Source organism: Orycteropus afer, unplaced genomic scaffold (genome assembly GCF_000298275.1).
Source record: "Orycteropus afer afer isolate SDZICR_OR568_19922 unplaced genomic scaffold, OryAfe1.0 scaffold00325, whole genome shotgun sequence".
Classification (NCBI taxonomy): Eukaryota; Metazoa; Chordata; class Mammalia; order Tubulidentata; family Orycteropodidae; genus Orycteropus; species Orycteropus afer.
Genome location: NW_006921912.1, coordinates 2,629,592 through 2,638,528, shown reverse-complemented (window position 1 = coordinate 2,638,528; position 8,937 = coordinate 2,629,592). Strand labels below are relative to the sequence as shown.

The window sequence follows — 8,937 nt, the reverse complement described above, 5'->3', positions numbered from 1 at the left end:
GATGTTGCAGCTCTTTCCCAGTCCTATTTTTCGAGCCTTTTAGCCTAAACGGACTATTCCTAAAGTTGCGCAGTAATGTACTAAACAGTGTTTCTTTGCTATTCATAAGGTTTTCCCTGACCAATTCTTTCAGAAGTGGATGGCCTCTTCCTTCTTCCTAGTCTGTCTATAGTGCTAGACCTATAACTAAAGTTAAATCCAAGCGAGCCCCAAAAGGTGAAATACAAAGTGTGATTAAGGAGATGGTACGCTACACCCAAAAAGACCTACTTGATTTTGTAACATGTACAGGGAGAAACCTGGAGAATATGTATAGGAATGGCTACTGAGGGTGTGGGATAATGGTGCAAGGAATGTAACATTGGATCAGTCTGAGTTTATTGATTTAGGTCCACTAAGTATGGATTCTTCACTCAATGTTTCAGCTCGAGAGGTTAGGAAAGGATCTAATAGTTTATTTGGTTGGCTTACTGAAGCATGGATTATGCAGTGGCCTACATTAAGTCACATTGAAGTACCAGACCTGCCTTGGTATAATGTAGAAGAAGGTATCCAGAGGCTTAGGGAAATTGGTCTGTTAGAATGGATTTATCAGATTAGACCCCTAGAGCCAGAAATGGAGAGTCCAGAAGACATGCCTTTTACCAGTACAGTGAGGAATAAACTAGTGAACGGAGCTCCAGCATCCTTGAAGACTGCTGTGATTGCTATTTTATGTAAGCCGATTTGACAGTGGGAACTGCCCAATTGAACTAAGACACTTAACTACAATGGGGCTGATTGAACCCTATGGTAGTAGAGGCCAAGTGGCAGCAGTTAATCAGCAAAGGCAGCCTTTTCTTGTCTTTTTATATAAGTGAGGTCATACAATATTTGTCTTTTGCAATTGACTAATTTCACTTAGAGTAATGTCTTTAAGCTCCATCTATACTGTATGTAGCATGTATCAAGACTTCATTTCTCCTCCTGGCTGATTTTGTTTATCCATTCATCTGTTGATGGGCATTCAGATTATTTCCACCTTTTGGCTATTGTGAATTGTGCCACAATGAACACTGGTATACAAATCTCTTTTTTAGTTTCTTGGGTATATATCTAAGACTGGAATTGGTCATATGATAGCTCTATTTTCAGTTTTTTGGGCAACCACTACACTGATTTTCACACTGGCTCTACCATTTTGCATTCCTACCAGCAATGGATACCAGCAATGGATAAGAATTCCCATTTCCCCACATCTTCATGAGCATTCATTATCTTTTAAAAAAAAAAAAAAAAAAAAGCTTAGCCATCCAAATGGAAGTATAATTGTATCTGATTGTGGTTTTGATTTGCATCTCTTTGACAGCTGATGATGTTGGGCATCTTCTCATGATGATGTTTGGTAGCCATTTGATATCCTCTTTGGTGAAATGTCTATTCAAGTCCTTTGCCTATTTTATGATTGGGCTGTTTGTCTTTTTATTGTTAACTTGTCAAAGTTTTATATATATTTTGGTTATTAGATTCTTCTCAGTTATAGGGGTGCCAAAGATATTCTCCCAGTCAATAGTTTGTCTTTTCACTTTTTTGATATGTCTTTTGATGAACAAATGTTTTTAATTTCCATGAGGTCCCATTTATTTATTTTGGCTTCTGCTGTCCGAGCTTTTATTATTTTATTAGATAATGCATCACTGAAAGCTAGGCCTGACAGCATTGTCCCAGCCTGTTCTTTTAAGAATTTAATGCCTTTAGCTTGTACATGTAGGTACTTAATCCATTTTGGATTTGGTTTTGTGTATGGTGGGAGGAAAGAAACCTGTTTCATTTTCTGCATGTGGAAATCCAATTTTCCAGCACCATTTATTGAAGAGGCTCTTTTCTTTGTCATTACATTGTGCAACCACTAGGAACTTTTGTCCCATTCATATGCAGATCAGAACACAGCCAAATGCTCAAAGAGATCCCTCTGCAAATCCCTAGAGCTGTCTATGTAGAGCTCCTTCTTCTTGTATACTCTGCCTGATGTCATCTATCCACCTAGGTCTCCCAAATACTGACTTCTAACTCTTCAACTTAGATACCACTGAGTGCTTTCTGAACCCACCTGCCCTATAAATAGCATAGAATATGCCTACAGGCAGGTAAGTTGGTACAATCTTAAGACTCATGTTTGTTTTCCTTGTCTTAGAAATCCATTTGGCAGCACTGGTGGTATAGCAGTCAACACATTCTGCTGCTACCTAAAATGTATGAAGAGAGAAAGTGGCCAAGGATAGACTGACCACTAGATACCCCACATTTTAAAGGTATGCAGAGAAAGGGATAAGTTAAATACCTGCTTCCCACACAAATCATTTTATTCTTCACCTGTGAGCTGCCTTGTATTCTATTTCTAGTTCCACCTACTCCTAAACCTGATCCAACTTGAATTTTTCGTGAGTCCTCTGAGTACAGTGAAGAGCAATCAATCACAATCTGTCTTCACTTCCTATATTTTATAGAATAAATGGCATTTTGAGCCTGAATTCCCTATTTTTTTAAGCTATGAAAATATTTTGGTTCCAATAAACACAAAACTCTCAAATAACAAAATCTTTACTCTCACTGGCTGGCTCCTACCCAAAGCATAGAACTAAATTCCCAGATAATAACCCAGGACAATTAAATCAGAATTTCTATAGATGGGACTCTTGCACCAAAGTTTTTTAAAGTTCTGCAATGTACAGACAAAAATAAGAGTAACTACTCTTGGAATTCAGGTCCAATGAAAAATTAGTATCAATTCCAGATCCCTATCGAAAACTCCCATTTGTATAACTGAATATTTGAAAAATATTGCCTTGTATATTATTCCATTTTATTTTTAAAACAACCTTGGAAATGATACTATGATTCCAATCATTTTTTCAGATAAGAAAATTGACTTGTACTCAGTAAGTGGAAGAGTTTTAACTACCAGTTAAGCAATCAGGACAGAGCTCAGGATTCACTCAATCAATAGCAAATGCTTGTACATGACCTCATCAGGAATGCTGTAAAGCCATTCACAGGGCTCTTCTCTCTTATCCTCACAAGATACCCACCCCAAGGAGAATGGCTGCAGGGAATCACTTTACAGTAACAGACTTTGTTCTAGGAGGATTAACAAATTGGCCAGAGTTTCAGCTCTCCTTATTTGTAGGGCCCTATATGGTCACTATGGTGGGGAAATGGGGCCATGAACACATTCATTTTTCTGACTTCCCAGCTTCACACCCCCATATACTACATCCCCAGAAATTTCACTTGTGGATTTGTGTTATTCCTCAGCCATTATTCCTAAAATGCTGGTGAACTTTGTGTCAGAGAAGAACATCATCTTCTATGTGGGATGCATGCTACAGCTCTACTTTCTCCTCCTTTTTTTGTCATTGTTGAGGGCTATATGCTGGCAGTGATGGCCGATGATCACTATGTCACGCCTTTTGGTTTATAACATCATTATGTCACATCAAATCTTCTCCCTGCTAGTGTCTATGGTCTACAACATGGGGCTTATTGGCTCAATAATAGAGACCACCCTCATGTTATGATATCCTCATTAGTCGTTATTTCTGTGACATCTTCCCTCTCATGAAGCTCTCCTTGTCTAGCACCTATGATATTGAGACAATAACTTTCTTTTTTGAGTGGATTCAACATTATAGTCAACAGCATAACAATCCTTGTTTCCTATGCCTTTATCCTCTCCAGCATCCTAGGCATCAGCAGCACAGTGGGCAGGATCAAAGCCTTCAGTGCCTCCAGTTCCCACCTTGCAGCAGTGGGACTGTTCTATGGGTCTGCTGTATTCATCTACTTAAACCTTTGAATGATAAATATAGTGATCATCTACCTTTTCCACCTCTGGGATTTAGGAGAAGCTGCTCTCCCACTTTTAATGAATGCTGCCATCTGATAGGGACCTATATAATTGTGTGAATCTGAAGCAATGGGCTTAATCCCATCAAACCCAGGACCAGAGACCCCTTAGGACACATGTGTCCCACTAATTTATAGATAGGAGCTCTGCTAGCATATTGCCTAAGGCACTTGACTGCTAACCAGAAGGCTGACAGTTCAAACCCACCAGCCACTCCTCGGAAGGAAGGTTGGACAATCTGCTTCTGTAGTGATGCCACCTCGGAAACCCAAGGAAGGGTCACTATGAGTTGGAGCCAACTCCACAGCAAATAACAACAATTGTGTGTGTGTGTGTGGTGTGTGTGTGTGTATATATATATATATATATATATATATACATATATCCATATTACCTAAAAGAAAAAAAATTTATTTCATTCAAAATGTCTTCCATTACTGAAAACACATGTTGTTGTTGTTAGATGCCATTGAGTCAGCTCCATCTCATAGTGACACTATGTACAACAGAACAAAACACTGCCCAGTCCTGTGCCAGCCTCACAATCCTTGCTGTACCTGAAGCCATCATTGCAGCCACTTTGTCAATCCATCTCATTGAGGTCCTTTCCCTTTTAATTAATACATGTCTACTATATAGTTACTAATTTTCCCAAACCTCCTCTACATCCCTGGTAACCATCAAAGTATGTTTCTTTCTACCTATAATCCTTTTCTTGACTTTTTTTTTTTTTTTAATGTTATTGTGTTTTAGGTGCAAATTTGTTTTACATTCAACAGTACATGCACATTTGATTTCTTGCCCCACTTACCATCCCCAACCACAAAAATACCTCCTCCTCTCCCATCCCTGTAACTACGCCCTCCCTGTGCCCTTCTTAAACATTCCTGTCTGTCCAGATTTCCTTCTATGTGAATGCTGTCCCTCTGGTGTCTCATGGCTGATTGCTCTAAAGGGTTCATCTCTGTAGAGTAGGTAGGTGTGCTGCCTTGGGGTAGGTCTTCTGTATTTAGGTCTTTCTGGTGTTGGGCTGATAGAGCCAATCCATGGGAGTGAGTCCATTTCTAGGCCTGAAGGGTAACCCAGGGCCATAGTCTCAAGGGTTCCACCAGGCTCTATCCAAACAGTACTTCTTGTCATTTTTGTGTTTTTGAATTTTGTTCTACCTTTTCCCTCCCACTCCATTCAAGATCTCCAGTTTTGATCATTTTCCAAGTGGTTGGCATTGGTAGCTAGGCACCATCTAGTTCTTCTGGTCTCTGGGTCATGAAGGCTGAAGTCTTCATGGTCCATCTTATCCTTAGACTAATTGTTTCCAGATGGCTTTGATTTACTTCACTCTTCTTTGATTCAGATGAGAGGAGACGAATAGTTGCCTCTTAGATGGCCACTAGAAAGCTTTTAAGACCCCAGTCTCCACTCACCAATGTAGGTTGTAGAACAAGATTTTTATGTATCATATTGTGCCAATTGAGCATGATGTTTCCTGAGACTTGATTCATACAATTGTGCTTTTCTGATTGACTTATTTTAGTATGTCCTCCAAGTTCATCCACATATGAGGTGTTTCATGGATTCTTCATTATTCTTCAGTATCGGATAGTATTGCATTATATTATGTACCATGGTTTGGTTATCCATTTGTCTGATCACGGGCACGTAGGTTGTTTCCATCTCTTTCCTGTTGTCAATAGTGCTACAATGAACATGGGTGTGCATATTCATGTCCAAGCTCTCTTTTCTTTAGGATATGAACCAAGTAGTGGGATGGTTGGATAAAATGATATTTCTATTTCCAACTTCTAAAGTCTATAATTTTCATGTTAAGTGGTATCTTTGCCTGGTTTTGGTATCAGGGTTATGCTTGCTTCATGAAATGACTTTTGGAATTGGCATCAGCTCTTCTCTGAATGTTTGGTAGAAACCTCCAGTGAAGCCTGTTCTTCTTTTGTTATGGGTCTGTTCAAATTTTCTGTTTCAGTCTATGTAGTTTAAGTAAGTAGTGTGTTTCTGCAAATCTGTTAATTTCTTCTAGGTTTTCAAATTTGTTGCAGTACAGTTCTGCCTAGTATCTTGATATTATCTTTTTATTTCATTTAGTTTTGTTGTGTCACCCATTTCATTTCTCATTCAGGTTATTTGCATAATGTCCTCTTCCTTTGTTAAATTTTCCAGTGACATGTCAATTTCATTAATCTTTTCAAAGAACCAACTTCCAGTCTTATTGATTCTTTCTATTGTTTTTCTGTTTTCTGTTTCATGTATTTCTGCCTGAATCTTTATTTCTTTTCTTTTGGTGACTGCAGGATTTCTTTGCTGCTCTTTTCCTAATTGTTGGAGATTTTTGGATAAGGTATTGATTGTTGCTCTTTTTTCATTTTTGATATATGCATTTATTGCTATAAATTACCCTCTGACCACTGTTTTTATTGTGTCCCACAGATTTTGGTATGCTGTGCTTTCATTCTGTTTGATTAATGAATTTTTTTATTTCAGTTTTCATTCTTCTATTACTCAGTAGTTTTTGAGGAGGATGCTATTCAGTTTCGATGTGTCTGCTTTTTTCCCTCGACCATCCTATTGTTGATTTCTAATTTTATAACATTTTATCTGAGAAGATGCTTTATAGTTTTACTTTTGTAGCATTTTGATGTTTTTAAATTCATTGAAGCTTGTTTTGCTTTGTGGCCTAACATATAGTCTGTTCTGGAGAACATTCCACGTGCACTGGAAAAGAATGTATATTGTGCTGCTGTTAGGTGAAAGCTTTGTATATGTCTATCAGGTTAAGTTGGTTGATTATATTATTTAGTTCTTCCCTGCCTTTGGTGAGCTTCTTTCTAGTTATTCTATCCTTCATTGAAAGTGGCCTGTTAAAGTTTCCTACTATTACTGTGGAGTTGTCTATTTCTCTTCAATCCTGGTAAAGTTTGATTTAAGTAATTTGGGGCTCTTTCATTGTAGATATTTATTATGGTTATGTCCTTTTTTTCAATTGATCCTTTAATCATGATATAATGTCCTTCCTTATCTCTTATGGTAGCTTTTGTCTTGAAGTTTATTTTATCAGAAATATTGCCACTCCCACTCTTTTTTGATTGCTATGTGCTTGACAATTTTTTTCCAACCTTTAATTTTTAGTATCTTTTTGTCTTTGTGTCTAAGGTGTGTATCTTACAGACAGCATATCAATGGGTCATGTTTTTTGTTTTGGTTTGGTTTGGTTTGGTTTTTTTTAATCCATTCTGCTATGCTCTGTTTCTTAAAAGGTGCATTTAATTCATTTACATTCAGTGCAATTATTTACAAATATGAATTTATTGCTATCATTGTGTTACATGGTTTTTGTGGTATTGCTGATTTCTTTGTTCCTTATAACTTTTTATGCTGAGCTCATTTTGTTTATAAGTATTTTTATCATTTCCTTCATTTCTATTATTTTAGTATTTGCTAAATACTTGTACTCACTGCCGTCAAGTCAATCTCTACTCATAACAACCCCTCCTTGGATTTCCAAGGTGCAATCTCTATGGAAATAGATTGCCAAATATTCCCTCTGAGGAGTGGCTGGTGGGTTTGAACCACCAGACTCCTGGTTAGCAGTCAAATGCTTTAGACACTACACCACTAGAGCTCCTTGTACATTCCTCTTTTTTATTTTAATAAGGTTTATTAATTTTCTTTGAGGTTACCATATGATTTATTTTCTTCCCAAGTTAAAAACAATCCATTCTATCTCAAAATCATCTTAACTTCCTCTCCATTTGGAAGTCTGTACCTACACTATTTATTCCCTCTTTTTACTTTGGACTTCTCCTCATTTACAAATTGATGTATCTTTTAACCCATTTACAATCTTGTAAGTTTATTTCACATTGGATACTTCTATGTCTTGTTTGGTTTGGGGGTTATGTTGTGTTGTGTGTTAATAACAGGTTTGTTGTCTGCTCTTGATGGTTCTCTGTCTAAAGGACTCCCTTTGCCATCTCTTGTAAGGTTAGTCTGGGTTTTTTGAATTCCCTTAATTTCTGTTCACCCAGAAAACTACTAATTTTCAGGGACAGTTTTGCTGGGTATATGATTCTTGGTTGGCAATTTTTTTCTTTCAGGTAGTTTTTTTATTTCTTTCACCCAAATCAATATGTTTCTCTTACCTAAAAAAACCAAACTCACTGCCTTCAAGTCAGATCTGACTCATAGCAACCTGTCCTTGGGTTTCCAAGGTGGTATCACTATGTGAGTAGATTGCCCAACTTTCTCTTACCTAGCTAGAAATTTTCTCTTCCCTCTCCCCCATTTCTGATAACCAAAAGGAAAGTTTCCTTCCATGTGTAAATTTTTCCTTCATGTTTCACAATAGTGAATGCATACAATATTTGTCCTTCTGTAGTTGACTTATTTCACTCAGCATAATGTCCTCTAAGTTCATCCACATTATGAGGTGTTTCAAGGAATCTTCATTTTCTTTAGTGTGGCATAGCATTCCATTGTGTGTATATATCAATTTTTTATTATTCTTCCACTGATGGGCACTTAAGTTGTTTCCATATCTTTGCTATTGTGAACAGTGCTGTGCAAAATATGGGTGTACATATATCTATTAGTGTCCCAGCTCTCATTCCTTTAGTATATATACCTAGTAGTGGGATTGCTAGATCAGACAGTATTTTCCTTTACAACTTTTTAAGGAAGTGCCATACCATTTCCACAGTGCTTATGCCATTTTACAGTCCCATCAGCAACGTATGTGTTCCAATCTCTCCATATCTTTGCCAGCATTTGTTATTTTCTCTCTTCTTAAACTTTGCTATTAATGCACAGGTGAGGTGATATATTGTCTTCATTTGAGTTCTCTAATGGCTAATGATTGAGAGCATTTCTTCATGTGTTTCTTGGCAGCCTGAATATCTTCTCTGGTGAAGGGTCTGTTCATGTCTTCTGCCCATTTTTTAATTATATTGTCCATCTTTATGACATTGAGGTGTCAGACTTTTTTATAAATTTTAGAGATAAGTCTCCTGTAAGATATATTGTTGCCAAATATTTTTCCC

The 8,937-nt window shown here is 37.3% G+C and overlaps 1 pseudogene; it reads left to right on the top strand.

The window, feature by feature from the left end:
• Window positions 1–2,112: 2,112 nt before the first annotated feature.
• LOC103206641 lies at window positions 2,113–3,835 on the top strand (annotated as a pseudogene).
• Window positions 3,836–8,937: the final 5,102 nt, after the last annotated feature.